Below are 18,330 nucleotides of genomic sequence, written 5' to 3'. Positions count from 1 at the left end.
TGGGCACCCCAGCCACCCTTTCTCTTGCTACTGTATTGGCTGGAGCTACTCCACTCACAAGTCAAGCTCCCATTCCAGGATGAGACAAGGATGGACTTCTGGATCAGATTCAAACCCTGTAGTTTCTTTAAGGGGAAAAAAGCCATTTGGGTGGTGGGACCTAGAAGAGGTGCTCCCAGTGTGGGCCTTCATGTGTATCAGGTAATTCTCTGTATAAGGCTTTTCTCCCTCTTTCAGTCATCTCTCCCCAACCCTGGTGTTGTAGAGTTTCCACTCTTCTAAAGTACCTGCTGTCTTCCTCAGAATTTTGAAATGAGTTCAACTGTGGGTTTGCTTCTTTTTGAAGCAATGAGGAGGGAGTGAAAAGGTGGTGAGTGGGTAACTGAAGAATGAAGGGAGGAATGGTGGGCAGAATCTTTTTCTTTTTTAGGCCACTTAAATTAATAGAAATTTATTCTCTCACAGTCCTGGAGACCAGAAGTTCAAAACCATGTTATCAGCAGGGCCATGTTCCCTCTGAAGGCTCTAGGGGAGAAAATCTTTCCTTGCCTCTTCCAGTTTCTGGTGGTTCCTGGCAATTTTTGGTGTTCCTTGGTGTCTTAGTTTTCTAGTGCTGCTGTAACAGAAACATCACAAGTGGGTGCTTTAACAAAAAAGAAGTTTATTCTCTCACAGTTTGGGAGGCTAGAAGTCCGAATTCAGGGTGCCAGCTCCAGGGGAAGGCTTTTTCTCTCTGTCAGCTCTGGGGGAAGGTCTTTGTCCTCAATCTTTCCCCATTATAGGAGCTTCTCAGTGCAGGAACTGTGGGTTCAAAGGACTCACTCCCCTCCTGGTTTTTCATTCTTGGTAGTATGAGGTCCCCCTGTCTCTCTGCTCACTTCTCTTTTTTATGTCTCAGAAGAGATTGACTCAAGCTACAACCTAATCCTGTAGTTTGAGTCCTGCCCCATTAACATAACTGCCTCTAATCCTGCCTCATATACATCAGGTAGGATTTACAACACAAAGGAAAATCACATTAGATGACAAAATGGTGGACAGTCACACAATATTGGGTGTCTTAGTTATCTAGTGCTGCCATAACAGAAATACCATAAGTGGATGGCTTTAACAAAGAGAGTTTATTCTCTCACAGCCTAGGAGACTAGAAGTCCGAATTCAGAGCATTTGTTCCAGGAGAAGGCTTTCTCTGTCAGCTCTGGAGGAAGGTCCTTATCATCAATCGTCCCCTGGTCGAGGAGCTTCTCAGGTGCAGGGACCCTGGGTCCAAAGGACACACTCTGCTCCCAGTGCTGCTTTCTACGGTGGTCCCCATGTCTCCCTGCTCGCTTCTCTCTTTCGTATCTCAAAAGAGATTGGCTTAAGACACTAACCTTGTAGATATCATCAACATAACTGCTACTAATCCATCTCATTACATCATAGTGATAGGATTTACAACACATAGGGAAATCACATCAGATGATGAAATGGACAGTCATACAATACTGGGAACCATGACCTAAGTTGACAGATATTTTGGGGGGACACAATTCAATCCGTGACACTGGGAATCATGGCCTAGCCAAGTTGACACACATTTTTTGGGAATACAATTTAATTCATAACACTTGGCTTGTAAATGCATAACTCTAGTCTCTGCTTCTATGTTCACATGACCATCTTTCCTAATGTCTGTGTCTCTTTTCCATTGTATATTTAAAAAAATTTTATTGTGATGAAAATACATGTAACAAAACATACACCAACTCAGTTTCTACATGTACAATTTAGTGACATTGATTACATTATTCAAGTCGTGCAATCATTCTCTATGTTTTCCAAAATCATTCCATCACCATTAACATAAACTCAATGCCCCTAAGCAAAAATTTCCTCCTTCTCCTTCACTCCCACCCCTGGTAAGTACTAATAATCTTTGGTCTCTATATATTTGCTTATTTCATATAAGTGAGATCATACAGTATTTGTCCTTTCGTGACAGACTTATTTCGTTCAGCATGATGTTTTCAAGGTTCACCCATGTGGTGGCATGCATCAGGACTTCATTTCTCTTTATGGCTGAGTAGTATTGCATTGTGTGTATATAGCACATTTTGTTTTTCTTTTGTCTTTTGAGGGACATTTCGGTTGTTTCCACCTTTTGGCTATTGTGAAAAGTGCTGCAGTGAACATTGGTGTACAGGCTTCTGTTTGTGTTCCTGCCTTCACTTCTTCCGTGTTTACACCTAGGATTGGGATTGCTGGATCATATGGTAGATCTATGTTCAGCTTTTTGAGGAACTGCCAAATAGTTTTCCAAAGCGGCTGCACCATTTTATATACCCACCAGCAGTGGATAAGAGTTCTACTTTCTCTGCAATCTTACCAATACCTATTGTTTCCTGTTTTTTTTCTTTTCTTTTCTTTTTTATCATTGCCATTCTAATAAGGGTGAGATGATATCACGTTGTGATTTTGATTTGCATCTCTTTAATGGTTAATGCCACCACACGTCTGTCAGTTTGTCTTACTGTGGTGGCTTGTGTGTTGCTGTGATCCTGGAAGCTTTGCCACCAGTATTTCAAATGCCAGCAGAGCCACCCTTGGTGGACAGGTTTCAGCTGAGCTTTCAGACTAAGAGTAGGAAGAAGGACCATGCGGTTTACTTTTGAAAAAACTGGCCGGTGAAAACCTTATGAATAGCAGCAGAACATTGTCTGATATAGTGCTGGAAGATGAGCCCCTCAGGTTGAAAGGCAGTAGTAGAGGGTCTGCAAAAAAGAGGAAGACCCTCAACAAGATGGGTTGACACCGTGGCTGCAACAATGGGCTCAAACATGTCAGAATAGCACAGGACCAGGCAGTGTTTGGTTCTGTTGTACATGGCATCACTATGAGTTTGGAACTGACTCAACAGCGTCTAACAACAACAATTAATGATGTTGAGCATCTTTTCTTGTGCTTGTTTGACTGTCCTCTTTGGTGAACTGTTCAAGTCCTTTGTCCAAGTTGTATTAGGTTTATTTTTCTGTTAAGCTGGCAGAATTTTGTAAAACATTCTTTCTCCCAGTCAGATGGACTGCTTGGAGAAAAACTAAAAGCAACTTATCTGCGTGCATTAAAAAGAAACCATTACAAATTTTATATTCAGGAAATTCCCAAGAAATTCAGCATAAAATATTGGAGAAGGACCTGAGCTGGGACAAGTTAGCTGAGTAGCTTTGTAACCTTGTGCAGTTCACCTTGTTTAAATGATCCATTTAGTTTGGTGGTCGGATGATTTATATGGCTCCTGTGAACCCTGGTGGCATAGTGGTTAAGAGCTATGGCTGCTAACCAAAAGGTTAGCAGTTTGAATCTACCAGGTTCTCTTTGGAAACCCTATGGGGCAGCTCTACTCTGTCCTATAGGGTTGGTATGAGTCGGAGTCCACTCAACAGCAATGGTTTTTTTGGGTTGTGAACTCTAAGGTTTGATACATGTGAGGTGTGACTTGTAAAGGAATGAGACTATTAAATAGCTGCAATAAGATAAAATCTATTAACATACATATGTGGGGTTGTCACAATCTTCTTTTCCTATTTCTTCCACCATTCTTTGAGGAGAAAAAAGACAAGGGATACAGGGAAAGCACAGGGGGTGGATTATTGAGAGAAAAGCACTAGAACAGAAGACAACATTCCCTCAGGATTATGTGTTTGGAGCATGACATATGGGGATGAGAATGAGTAAAGGACAGATGGTGGAATGAGAGAGAGAATTTTGTTGGCATAAACAAGTGAGAGAGCTCTGGGAGCCTAGGGCAGTAGAGCATAAGAGAGCATAGGAGATTGTGATAGGAGTTACTGTAGACCAACTATTTGGAATTCATTAGAAATAAAAAACAAATGTGTACAAAAATCAAAAGCTCTTTTAGGGCTATGCAACACTCAGTGGCATACTATACCATACTATACCTACTTTACCTGGGGTTTGGAGAGACTAGTAATGTACTCAAGGTCACACAGCAAGTGTTGGACCCAGGTTTGCTTGACATGAGAGCCTGTGCTCTTAACACTGTGCTCTAAGAACAATACAATTAATAAGATTGTCTTATCTATTCGTCAAGGAAGAACCAGAGAGAAAGAGGGTCAGAGAACGAACTCTGGACTTAGAGAATATATCTTATTTTCAAATATTGACCATATCGATCTAAACCAAACCTGAATACACTAACAAAAAAAAAATGTATTATAGCTGGATTCTCTGACCAAAGTGTAATAAAATTAGACATAAATAACATAAATAGGAAGAAATGAATACTTCAACAGCCTGGAAAAAAATTCTCCCTGTTTACTCTTGAAATGGTGTTGTTAGGTGCCATCGAGTTGGTTCTGACTCATAGCGACCCTATGTACAACAGAACCAAACGCTGCCGGGTCCTGCCCCATCCTAATAATCATTGTTATGCTTGAGCCTATTGTTCCAGGTACTGGGTCAGTCCATCTCATTGAGGGTCTCCCTCTTTTTCAATGACCCTCTGAATGAGAGTCATTGAAAGAATGATGTCCTTCTCCAGGGACTGGTCCCTCCTGATAACATGTCCAAAGTACATGAGACGAAGTTTCCCCATCCTTGATTCTGAGGAGCATTCTGGCTGTACTTCTTCTAAGACAGATTTGTTTTTCAGGCAGTCCACGGTATATTCAGTATTCTTCACCAGCACCGTAATTCATAGGCATGAATTCATCTTCAGTCTTCTTTATTCATTGTCCAGCTTTCATGTGCATTTGAGGCAATTGAAAACACCCTGGCTTGAGTCAGGCGCACCTTAGTTCTTATAGTGACATCTTTGCTTTTTAATACTTTGAAGAGGTCTTTTGCAGCAGATTTGCCCAATGCAATGCATTGTTTGCTTTCTTGATTGCTGCTTTCATGGCTGTAGATTGTGGGTCCAGGTAAAATGAAATCCTTGACAACTTTAGTCTTTTCTCCGCTTATCGTGATGTTGTATATCGGTCCAGTTGTGAAGATTTTTTTTTCTTTATGGTATAATCCATACTGAAGGCTGTGGTCTTTTGTGTGTGTGTGCTTTAGGTGAAGGTTTATAGAGCAAATTAGTTTCTCATTAAACAATTAATACACATGTTGTTTTGTGACATGGCTTGCCAGCCTTGTGACATGTCAACATTCTCCTCTTCTCGACCTTGGGTTCCCCATTTCCATTCGTCCAGCTTTCCTGTTCCCTCCTGCCTTCTTGTCCTTGCTCCTGGGCTGATGTGCCCATTTAGTCTCATATACATGGTTGAACTACGTGTATGTTTTTTATGATGAGCCTGTCTAATCTTTGGCTGAAGGGTGAACTTCAGGAGTGACTTCAGTACACAGTTAAAAGGGCATCTGGGGGGCCATACTCTGGGGCTTCTCCAGTCTCTGTCAGACCAGTAAGTCTGGTCTTTTTTGTGAGTTAGAATTTTGTTCTACATTTATCTCCAGCTCTGTCTGGGATCCTCTGTTGTGATCCCTGTCAGAGCAGTTGGTGGTGGTAGCCAGGCACCATCTGGTTGTGCTGGACTCAGTCTGGTGGGGGCTGTGGTAGTTGTGTTCCGTTAGTCTTTTGGACTAATCTTTCCCTTGTATCTTTGGTTTTCTTTCTTTTACCTTGCTCCAGATGGGGTGAAACTAGTGGAGTATCTTAGATAACTGCTCACAAGCTTTTAAGACCCCAAACGCTACTCACCAAAGTAGGATGTAGAGCATTTTCTTTATAAACTAAGTTATGCCAATTGAGCTAGATGTCCCGAGACCATTGTCCCAGCCCAGTAGTTCGGTTCCTCCGGGAGCTAGGACGTGTCTAGGAAGCTTCCATGACTTTGCCTTGGTAGGGTTGTGCTGACTTCCCCTTGATCTTCATCAGGAAGTGCTTCAAGTCCTCTTCACTTTCATCAAGCAAGGTTGTGTCATCTGCATATCGCAGGTTATTAATGAGTCTTCCTCCAATCCTGATGCTGTGTTCTTCTTCATATGGTTCAGCTTCTTAGGTTATTTGCTCAGCATACATATTGAATAAGTATGGTAGAAGGATACAACCCTGACGCACACCTTTCCTGATTTTAAACCACACAGTATCCCCTTGTTCTGTATAATAAAATTAGAAATAAATATCAGAAGTAGGAAGAATACATACTTCAACCTCTTGGAAGAAAAATTCTCCCTGTTTACTCTTGAAATGTAGAAGGAACAAACTCTGTAATTGTAGATGCCTTGAAAGCAATGCTAATGAGAACACTAAAGAACAAAATCTATGCGGTATGGCCAAGGCCTAAGACAAGGAAAATTCATAGCCTTAAACATGCTCGTTACTTAAATTAAAAAAAAAAAAAATTTTTTTTTAATAGGGAAGATTTAATTAACTATTTATTTATCTTCAAACACACCTAAAAAAAGTCAGAAAAAAAAAAACGCAAGAAAAAGAGGTTTAAAAAAAAAGGTAAAAGAAGAAAACATAATAAGTTAGAATTCAGAGTGGAATTGTTAAATAAACTCAAGAGTTGGTTCTTGTGTGTGGGAGGGGAGAGAGGAGTAGAAATACCAATAGAAAACAAAATCAATGAAATAAACTACCAGCTAGCCTTGTTGTTGTTGTTAGGTGCAGCTGAGTCTATTCTGACGCATAGCGACCCTGTAGGGCATAGTAGAACTGCCCCATAGGGTTTCCAAGGAGCGGCTGGTGGATTTGAACTGCTGACCTTTTGGTTAGCAGCCGAGCTCTTAACCACTGCACCACCAGGGCTCTAACCAGCTAGCCTAATCAATTAAAAAAGAGAGGAAGTATGCCTATAAAAACTTAAGAATGATGCCTGGAAAATAACCACAATATAGTGGGAATTCAAATAATTTTAGAGGGCTATTTATTTATTTTTATTTATATAGCTATGCTAATGATTTTGAAAATCTGGATAAAATGAATTTTAAAAACTGTAATATACCCAATTAGTCTCAAGTAGAAATATAAAATCATATCCTCAGCCCTTCCTCTAATATGGGTTGGTTAAGAGGAGTGTTTAGATTAGGCCTTCTTGATGGGTTCAGTTGACAGTTACTGACCAGGACTCTGAGCTTCTCCGCAAAGTTTCCAGGTCCACTGGGGACTGTGGTTCCCTTGGTTGATGATTATATTCTGGAACTTCTGGACAGTGTCCATGAGAGATACTGAGCTCTGTGTGGGCTCCCATGAGGTTTGACTATAGAGTAAGCAACACTTCGGCCTATGGTCCTGTTCCTCTATCCTCCATAGCATCACACATGCATGTGTGGGATTATCAGATTTTATTATACGGTTGCAGTAACTAAAGGGAATCACAAATGTGAAGAAAAAAAATTTCACATAGTATGCTAAATATGACTTTTCCCATACTCCAAGAGACAGCAATAAGAAGTTAAACTTTTTTTGGAGTTCCCTCATGAGTGCTAAGAGGAACCCTGGTTGAACCCTGGTTAGCACTTGGCTGCTAACTGAAAGGTTGGACGTTTGAACCCACTCAGTGGCTCCTTGGGAGGCCCAGTGATCTGCTCCCAGAAAGATTATATCCTAGGAAACCCTGTCACATGGGGTCACTATGAGTCAAAAATGGACTCGATGGCACCTGACAACAACATGGGCGCTGCTGGTTCTAATCTTGTTGTCCTTTCCCTTCTAACGGATGACTCCCTTCTCATCTTTTGTGAAGTGGCAACTTTGCCCGTAAGAGCTGTTTTTTCCTTAGAATCCTCTCCCCCAACCCCACCAACATTTTCTCAGCAATGCCTTCCCCAAGTCTGAGTCATTCATTCTAGAATCAGCTGCAGACATTCTTAACAGGTGGTCTCTTCTGGCCTTGGCAGCCCACCACTTTTATAAGAAAGCAGAAAAGGTGATGGTAAGGGAAGGTTGCAACTCCAACTCCTGCAGAACAGCTTAGGGTGGGCTTAAGTATGAGGATTTGTCTGTTCTTCTTTAAGGGGACTTGCAGCCTCTCCTCTGTGCAATCAGATGCCCACACAAGATCCCAAGGACAAGTATTCATTCTCAAATTCATCAAGAGGAAGACAAATATTTCTTTAATGCCTACATTTGCAAGGTTGCCTTGCTACGGTGGAGTTACAGCTTCATGTTTGTGGCAGAACAGAGTTCTCAGCCCTCTTCATCTCTTTGGGTCCTTTCTGCCATCATTTTTACTAGAGGAACTTTTAGCATAATAAAACCTCAAAGTTATGCTGTGAGAAACCATTAATATTAGCAAGAGATCTGAATATTATATAGATGCTAAAAATCTGAAAGCCCTAACAATAAGAGTGGATCCAGTTTTTGGGTTCCAGCATTAATCAAGGGACGAGCATCTTTTTGTCATAGGCTTGTGAGAAGTATGGTCTCACTAGCTTCGACTTTGAAGGGCCCTGGCAGGGTGCCGCCGCAGCCTGGGGTGGGGGAAGAGGTGTGTGTGTTAGAAAACATAAAAAAGGAAAGAGCAAGGGAGACCAGGCAAAGGATCAAAGGACAAACCACATGTTAATCTTCAGAGCAGTCTTAGTTTCTCTCCTTTATCCTTCATTTCAGATTGTGTCTCCTCTCTTCTGCCAGAATATGAAATAAGGCTTATCCCGGAGTCAAGTGTTCTAATGACTTGTTCTTGAACTATGCAATAGCCCTTTCTAAACTTTAAAAATTACTGCTTTTTAGGGCTCAATTAAAGCACCACCCTCCTGTTCTTGGTGTGTGTGTGTGTGAGAGAGAGAGACAGTTGTCCAATAAACAAGACTGAAAACTACTGTATTTTTTACGCAAATAACGCCTGTGCATTTTGCCAACTGCAAAACCCCCGCCCCACCCTACATCATTTTTGAAAGCCTGCTAGGCCGCACGTTCTGTGTGTGGTGCGTGTTTTACAGCTGCTAACCAAGAGGTCGGCAGTTGGAATCCGCCAGGCGCTCCTTGGAAACTCTATGGGGCAGTTCTACTCTGTCCTATAGGGTCGCTATGAGTTGGAATCGACTCGATGGCAGTGGGTTTGGTTTTGGTTTTTTATTTGTGACAAATAGGGTAGTCTATAACTAAAAAAACACATTATTAATAAATAGTATACTTAAGTAAATTACTGAGTTGCCAAAATTATCATTTAACAACTTAAAGTTTAGAAGTTTCTGTGCACGTGTGCTTCCACGCGTTCTACTTCATTTGCATATTTTCCCACGACAGCCTAGGCGGTTAGAACCATCAGTGTCCCAAATCCTGACCCTCCTGAAAGAATTCCGAGAGCCTCAGCAATAGTTCCTATACTCACTAACAATCTAATTTCAGAGATATCTTCTCTATAATAATGTTAGCTTATTTAAAAGTGATATCCTCTTTCTGAAACTGACGATTTTCTTTCCGAGGCCTTGGTTAAACTGTCATTCTTGCCACAGCCTTGGTTAAATTATCCTTTTTTTTTTTTTTCCCCCACAAATGGCCTCACATTGCAAGCTGAAATAGCCTCCAGATCCTTTTCTATATATTTTATGCATTTCTACAGATACCTTTCCAACCTATTTCTTACTCAGCACAAAATATTATCCGTAACAGGATATTTAAATATATAATGCATTAAGACTGGCAAAAACTGATCTCCCCAGAAGATGGACATACTAGATCTCTCTCAGCCTCCTCAGCAGAGAGCAGTTTAGGGGCTTACTTTGAAGACTAATAATGAATGCAGATTGACAGAAGAATGGGTTGAAAAACATTCAGATTTTTTTTTTTTATTTTATAAAAAAAGAATTAAAAATTTTTAAAATAGAAAAATGAACGCTTTAATCCTACCTGCAATTTGGAACATGTGCCTTTATGACTAATAAGGTCATATGATCATATGAAATGGACCCTCACTGTCATCTGCAGTTGTATGAAAATGGAGTAGTAGTTTTAGTGAATTTTATCTGATACAGCATATTTTTAGGCAAATAACATGTACACTATATGTATTTCAGCCAACCATCCAACCCCTTAATCCTACCACCCAAACACAAATTAATTTCACATTCTCTTCTAGTTTTTGTTTGTATGTATGTATCTTCTTAAAAAACAACATGTTTTAAGGCATAGTGAACCTACAATGATACATTTGTTTTTCCATTTAATGCTGTATTACATCCTGATACTATTTTTAATACTATTTTCCACATTGCTACACTTTTTTGCTTTCTAATGTTGTCGTGATTTTTCATAATGTTAGTGTACCACAATCTAATTAAAAAAAAAAAAAACCCATTGCTGTCAAGTAGATTGTGATTCATAGTGACCCTATAGGACAGAGTAGAACTGCCACACAGGATTTCCAAGGAGTGCCTAGTGGATTTGAACTGCCAGCCTTTTTGGTTACCAGCTATAGCTTTTAACCACTACACCACCAGGGTTTCCACAATTCGTCATTATTGAACAGAGCCCTGGTGGCGTAGCAATTAACAGCTATGGCTGCTAACCAAAAGGTCGGCAGTTTGAATATACCAGCTGCTTCTTGGAAACCCTATGGGGCGGTTCTACACTGTCCTATAAGGTTGCTATGGGTCTGAACTGACTCAGTGGCAACAGGTTTGGCTTTATTATTGAACAGTTAGCTATGCTACCTAACTTTGCTCAGGATAATTATTGTTGTTAGGTGCCGTTGAGTTGGTTCCAACTCATGGCTCCCCCATGTACAACAGAACGAAACACTACCTGGTCCTATGCCATCCTCACAATCGTTGCTATGTTTGAGCCCATTGTTGCAGCCACTGTATCTGTCCATCTTGTTATTTCATGGATAATTATTAACCATGAGTAAATATGGTTTAAGAAAAATACTTTAAAAAATGAATAAGTTATAATTATTTTCTATAAAGAAGATAATTCAGACCTATGATAACTTTTATGATAACTTTTACTTTGTAACAAGATTATCTTATATATCGTGATTTTCACTTACTCTCCAGGCTGTTGCTCACCCTATAGCTTACTGCACTAGGACAGTGGCTCAGCAGGTACACTTGAAAATTGAACTGCCTGGGTTTGAAGCCTGGTTTACCACTTACTGCCTATTTTCTTTTCTGTAAGATGGCTATAGTGATAACACCTACCTTAGAATTATTGTAAGGATTACATGATATAACACTTGTAACCACACCACCACCACTCGTTCCCAACTCATGGCAACCCCACGTGTGTCAGAACAGAACTCTGCTCCATAGGGTTTTTAATGGCTGATTTTTCAGAAGTAGATCTCCAGGGCTTTCTTCCAAGGCACCTCTGAGTGAACTCAAACCTCCAATCATTTTGTTTGCAGCCAAGTGTATTAACGGTTTACACCACTCAAGGACTAAGTCGGAATTGACTTGATGGCAACTGATTTAACACTTATAAAGTACTCACAGAATTTTAGCTGTCATTAGTATTATAGCAATACCTGCAGTTTGAAGCGTCTGTCCCTGGGACTTATTAATGGTCATATGAAATGGACCTTCACTTCAGCCTGCATTTTTATGAAAATGGAGGAATAGTTTTAGTGAGTTAGTGCATTTTATCTGCTATATCGTATTTTTATGCAGATAATGCGTGCGTTATGTGTATTTTTGCCAATCACGCAACCCCTCCCCCTGTTGTGTTATTTTTGCAAGTGCATCATGCCTCACATTGTATGTGTGGATGCATTATTTATGTGGGTACATTATTTGGAAAAAAAATGGCAATTTTTTTAAGTATCTCCATTGGAGGGAAAAAAAACAGTTTAATTAATCACATCTGTAGAATGATGGCAAAAGTTAAGACATGTAAGTTTTGAAACTCACCCAACTCAACTCAACTGACCAAGATCCTTAGTATATGCCACGTTACTCTATTTGGAAGAAAAAATATTTGAAGTCACTTTCAGTATCTCCCAAAGTGTCTTGGAGGCCATTTAACTTCTATTTTAAGTCAAACCAAAACAAATGTATCCTGGGATGAATAAGGAGAATCAGAATAGCCCTGCCTCGTAGGGTTGTTTTGAGAATTAAATGGGTTGATATTCATACAATAGAATAGTGCCTGGACACAGTAAGTACTATGGAACCTAACCTACACCAGTTGCGTTGAGTCAGCTCTGACTCATGATGACCTCATGTAGGTCAGAGTAGAACCATGTTCTATAGGGTTTTCAGTGACTGATTTTTTTGAAATAGATTGCCAGGCCTTTCTTTTGAGGTGCTTCTGGGTCGACTTGAACCTCCAATCTTTTAGTTAGCAGTTGAGTGCTTTAACCATTTGCACCAACCAGGGACTCCAAGTATTATGGCAATATTTCTTAAATAAAAATAAAACAAAATAAACAAGCAAAAAAGCAAGTCCTCCCATTTTGGTAAAACTGTTTACTTTTCGCATGATTTCATTGATAATTTTATTCATGTGGAAACTATCTGGAGGACATTAATTATTTTTATATGGGGATTTTGTCCTTTCTAATTTTTAACCTTTGCAGATAATGCTGTAAATGAGCATCTTCATGCGTGCAGTTATTTTTTTCTTCTTTTAAAATATTTACTTTAGGATAAAGTTCCAGGAGCATTTTCTTTGGGATAAAGAGCTTGATCAAAGCAAATGAGCAATTTAGTTCTGAACAAGAAGGTTTTTCAGGAGCGGGCAGGACGGAATAGAGCTAGGGTTCAAGGTATTGCTGGAGCTGGCCAGCTTGGACAGCTGTCAGGTGGTAACAGCTCTCCCAGTATCTTAAGGGCTTAGTGCTGCTAGGTGTTAGCAGGGAGGCAAAAACAGGGTGGTGTAGTGCAAAGAACAGTGGGTTGGAATCCGTGGAAATTACCTTTAGATTCATCTGTGTTTCTCCCTTGAAATGCAAAGTAGTCCCACTTGGATCTGCCTTTCCTCTAATGTCTTTTCCAGTATCAGGTCTATAAGTCTTTTATCTCTCAACCATTAAATACCTTATTTGTGCCAAGAACAATGTGAGGTACTAAGGATGTATCAGTGAGTAAAACACAGTCAGTACTTTTACATAGTAAGATACAGACACAAGACAGTTTTAATGCAGCACGGTAAATTCAAGTGATGGAGACAAATACAGAAAGTTACATGCGCATGGGAGGACATCCATCCCAGCCTGGGGGCGGGGGGGCCCTGGGGAAAGGAAGAACATTTTCCTGGAGGAGGTAATGGTTGAGCAGAGTCTTAAAGGATGAGCAGGAGGTAACCAGGCAATGAGGAGAGAGAGGAGCATTCTGGGCAGAGAAGAAGGCAAGAACCAAGGATGGTTGGAACAGCATTGTGCCTTTCCAGGAATTACCAGTGGTTGGGTGCCCCTGGAGAATCATAAACAGGACAGGTGGCCTGAGATGTTGCTGGCGAGGTCCTTTTACATCACTTTAAGGGGTATGGATTTTCCATTGACTCAAGAATAGCTTTGGGTAGGTGCCAGCCTCCACTCACAGCCAAGAATCTGCCTTGAGCAAGGTCATGGAAGCTCCAAAGACAAATCCAAACTCCCTGAGGGACCGAATTACTGGGCTGAGGGCTGTGGGGACCATGGTCTGGGGGACATCTAGCTCAATTGGCATAACATAGTTTATAAAGAAAATGTTCTACATTCTACTTTGGTGAGTAGCGTCTGGGGTCTTAAAAGCTTGTGAGCGCCCATCTAAGATACTCCACTGGTGTCACCCCGACTGGAGCAAGGGAGAATGAAGAAAACCAAAGACACAAGGGAAAGATTGGTCCAAAGAACTAATAGACCACGACTACTACAGCCTCTACCAGACTGAGTCTGGCACAACTAGATGGTGCCTGGCTACCAACACCGACTGCTCTGATATGGATCACAAAAGAGGGTTTCAGACAGAGCTAGAGAAAAATGTAGAACAAAATTCAAACTCACAAGAATAGACCAGAGTTATGGGCCTGACAGATACTGGAGAAACCATGAGAGTATGGCTCCCAAATGCTCAGTAATGAAGTTGATCCTGAGTTTTATCCTTCAGCCAAAGATTAGACAGGCCCATAAAATGAGGCTAAAGGGACACACCAGCCCAGGGCAAGGACTAGAAGTCAGGAGGGGGCAGGAAAGCTGGTAATAGGGAACCCAAGGTGAAGAAGGAAAGAGTGTTGATGTGTCTTGGGGTTGGTAACCAATGTCACAAAATAATATGTATGCTAATTGTTTAATGAGAAGCTACTTTGTTCTGTAAACCTTCATCTAAAAAAAAAAATTTTTTTTTTTAAAGTACAATGAAAAAAAAAAGAATGAAATGGAGGTTGTAGATTGGATGATAATATTAGATTTGTGTTAATTTCCTGTTATTGTTGTGTTAGAAGAGAGGCCTCATTTTTAGGCAATACATACTAAAGTGTTATGGAGTAATGGGCCTTTGTGTTATCAATTTACTGTGGAGTAATTAAGAAATATTACCAGTTGGTGAAATTGGATAAAAAATGTATACAGGAAATATTTGTACAATTTTTATAATTGTCATGAAAATATGATATCTCTTCAAAATAGAAAGTTAAAAAAGAATTAAAAAAAAAACAGAATTTGTCTTGATATCCCCAACCCTGAGGCATGTTTCTGAGAGTGACCAGTACCTGTGGCTGTTGAACAGATGGAGTCCTCCACCATTAAAAGCCAGTGGGATCCCTGGCTGCGAGGGCCAGGCAGAGATACCAGATGTCTGTGTCCACCCCCCTCCTCCTCTGCATCTGTTCATCAGCCCTAAGTGCTGAGTCACTATAGGCAAGCTGGTAAGAAGGTGTTTGTTGGAAGCCCTTGAGTAGAATCTTGGTGCCAATCAGAGGAGAGAAATTGTGGTGAAATGCCTTCAGCCACTGAGTAGCAAAAAAGAAGGCCAATGAAATGGAAGTTTGGTTTTTTTTTTTTTCCAAAAGGGCTGTTTATTACTTACCACACATATGGCACTTCCTGCTGATGATTATCATCATCGTTTTATAGATGAGGAAGCTGAGGCAGGGGAAGGACTTGCCCACAAGCACACAACAGTAAGGGTCAGAGCAGGATTTGAATACAGCAGTTTGGGTCCAAGGAACATTTGTACTACAAAGCTTTGATATATGGTTTTGACTCATATAATAACAAGTTCCTTAATATTCATTGTAATGCCACTTCACCTGTACCCAGACAACATTTCAATTAGATGATCTTAGAAAATCTACAAACTATCAAGTTGATGTTGTTCACTCATACATTCTCCTGTAAGAGAAAGGAAAGGAAACCACAGCATCTGTCTTTGGTCACCTCTGAAGGTACAAGCTCAAAGAGCAAAGTAAGATCTTGTGCTTTACGGGAAGCCTGAAGACTTTTTTTTTTTTTTTAATTAGTAATGGATCAGGCTTGGCTGGAACCTTCTGCTCATTTGGTAACCCGGTGCTGATGTGTCCAACAGAAGATGAGAAGAAAGAGAGACACAGAGGGAAGACACCACCTGAAGACTGAAGCAGAGATTGGAGTGATGCATCTACAAGCTGTGAATGCCCGGAAAAGACAAGGAAGGCTCTTGCCCCAGAGCATCCGGAGAGAGCATGGCCCTGCCGTTGTTGTTAGGTGCCATCGAGTTGGTTCTGACTCATAGTGACCCCATGTATGACAGAACCAAACACTGCCCGGTCCTGTGCCATCCTCACAATCATTGTTATGCTTGAGCCCATTGTTGTAGCCACTGTGTTAGTCCATCTCGAGGGTCTTCCTTTTTTTCGATGACCCTCTATCTTACCAAGCATGATGTATCTTCTCCAGGGACTGGTCCCTCCTGATAACATGTCCAAAGTATGTGAGACGAAGTCTTGCTGTCCTTGTTTCCAAGGAGCGCTCTGGCTGTGCTTCTTCCAAGAGAGAATTGTTCATTCTTCTGGCAGTCGGTGGTATATTCAATATTCTTTGCTAACACCATAATTCAAAAGCATCAATTCTTCGAACTTCCTTATTCATTGTCCAGCTGTCGCATGCATATGAGGGGACTGAAAATACCATGGCTTGGGTCAGGTGTACCTTAGTCATCAAAGTGACATTTTTGCTTTTCAACACTTTAAAGACCTCTTTTGCAGCAGGTTTGCCTAATGCAGTATGCCTTTGATTTCTTTCCTTGTTTTTTATTTATTTCTTATAATTTATTGTGTATTAGGTGAAAGCTTACAGCACAAATTAGTTTCTCATTCAAAAACTTATACACAAACTGTTTTGTGACATTGGTTGCAGTCCCCGCAATATGTCAGCACTCTTCATTTCCCTTTCTACCCTAGGTTCTCTGTGTCCATTTGTCCAGTTTTCCTGTCTCTTCCTGCCTTCCTTCTAGTCTTTGCTTTTGGGCAGGTGTTGCCCATTTGCTCTTGCATACTTGACTAAGCTAAGAAGCATGTTCCTCACGTGTGTTATTTTTATTTTATTTTTCTAATTTTCTAAAAATTATTGTATTTGAGAGGAAGTTATGCAGAACAAACAAGCTTCTCATTAAATAGTTAGTGTACATATTGTTTTACAACATTTGTTGACAACCCCATGACATGTCAGCACTCTCCTTTCTCGACCTTGGGTTCCCTATTACCAGCTTTCCTGTCCCCTCCTGCCTTCTAGTCCTTGCCCCTGGGCTGGTATGCCCCTTTAGTCTCATTTTGTTTTATGGGTCAGTCTAATCTTTGGATGAATGGTGAACCTCAGGAGTGAATTCATTACTGAGCTAAAATGGTGTCCGGGGGCCATACTCTTGGGGTTTCTGCAGTCTCTGTCAGGCCAGTAAGTCTGGTCTTTTTTGTGAGTTAGAATTTTGTTCTACATTTTTCTCTAGCTCTGTCCAGGACCCTCTATTGTGATCCCTATCAGAGCAGTCAGTGGTGGTAGCTGGGCACCAGCTGGTTGTACTGGACTTAGTCTGGTGGAGGCTGTGGTAGTTGTGGTCCATTATTCCTTTGGACTAATCTTTCCCTTGTGTGTTTAGCTTTCTTTATTCTCTCTTGCTTGTGAAAGGGTGAGACCAGTGGAGTATCTTAGATGACTGCTAACAAGCTTTTAAGACCCCAGATGCTACTCACCAAAGTAGAATGTAGAACATTTTCTTTACAAACTATGTTATGCCAATTGAGCTAGATGTTCCCCAAGACCATGGTCACCAGCCCTCAGCCCAGTATATTATTTGTTTTATAGGCCTGTCTAATTTTTGTTCGAAAGGTGGACTTTGGAAGTGGCTTCAGTTTTGAGTTAGCAGGATGTCTGGGGGCCATAGTCTCAGGGGTTCCTCCAGTCTCTATGAGACCAGTAAGTGTGGTCTTTTTTTGTGACTTAGATTTTTGTTCTACATTTTTCTCCTCCTCTGTCCAGAAACCTCTATTGTGATCCCTGTCAGAGCTGTCAGTGGTGGTAGTCAGGCACCATCTAGTTCTGGTCTCATGCTGGTGAGGCTGTGGTTCATATGGTCCATTAGTCCTTTGGACTAATATTTTCCTTGTGCCTTGGGATTTCTTCTTTCTCCTTTCCTCTGAATGTGATGGGACTGATAGATATATTTTAGATGCCTGCTCCCAAGCTTTTAAGACCTTAGACGCTACTCACCACAGTAGGATGTGGAATATTTTCTTTATGAACTATGTTATGCCAGTTGACCTAGATGTCCCAAGAGACCATGGTCCCCAGCCCTCAGCCCCAGTAATTCGGTCGAAGTGTTTAGATATGCCTAGGCAGCTTCTATGACTCTGCCTTCATCAAGTTGTGCTGACTTCCCCTAACTACACCAAAGTTAACACTTGTCTACTCTCTAGATTGAGATTTCTCCCCCTCCCTACCCCTCCGTTTCCTCATAAACATCTGTCTTGATTGTCTAGTCCTGCTGTAACAGAAATACCACAAGTGAATGGCTTTAACAAACAGAAGTTTATTCTCTCACAGTCGAGGATGCTATAAATCCAAATTCAATGTACTAGCTCCAGGGAAAGGTTTTCTCTTTCTGTCAGCCTTGGAAGAAGGCCCTTGTCATCAATCCTCCCCTGGTCTAGGAGTTTCTCAACGTAGGGATCCTGGGTCCAAAGGACGTACTTTGCTCCTGGCACTACTTTCCTGGTGGTATGAGGTCCCCCTGTCTCTCTGCTTGCTTCTCTCTTTTATGTCTCAAAAGAGATTGACTGAAGCTACAACCTAATCTTGTAGATTGAGTCCTGCCTCATTAACTTAACTGTTTCTAATCCTGCCTTGTTAACATCATAGAGGTAGGATTTACAACACAGAAAAATCACATCAGATGACAAAATTGTGGAAAATCACGGAATACTGGGAATCATGGACTAGCTAAGCTGACACACATTTTTGGGGGATACAACTGAATCCGTAACACCATCAA

At 40.9% G+C, this 18,330-nt stretch overlaps 1 protein-coding gene across 3 annotated transcripts in view; it reads left to right on the top strand.

The window, feature by feature from the left end:
• C18H1orf74 (chromosome 18 C1orf74 homolog) overlaps positions 1 to 18,330 on the top strand; it is a 145,586-nt gene that overhangs the window by 27,167 nt on the left and 100,089 nt on the right. Inside the window, exon 3 of one of the 3 annotated variants that reach the window (XM_049858583.1) lies at positions 15,329 to 18,296. The exons of the other annotated variants lie outside the window; for them this stretch is intronic. The gene's annotated coding sequence lies outside the window, so the exon portion shown is untranslated. Of the gene's footprint in view, positions 1 to 15,328; positions 18,297 to 18,330 lie in introns of those variants that run through there. 3 annotated transcript variants of the gene reach the window in all.

The sequence above is a fragment of the Elephas maximus genome, chromosome 18, assembly GCF_024166365.1.
Source record: "Elephas maximus indicus isolate mEleMax1 chromosome 18, mEleMax1 primary haplotype, whole genome shotgun sequence".
NCBI lineage: Eukaryota > Metazoa > Chordata > Mammalia > Proboscidea > Elephantidae > Elephas > Elephas maximus.
Note: the sequence above shows the minus strand (reverse complement) of the source record. Positions and strands in the feature narration are given on the sequence as shown.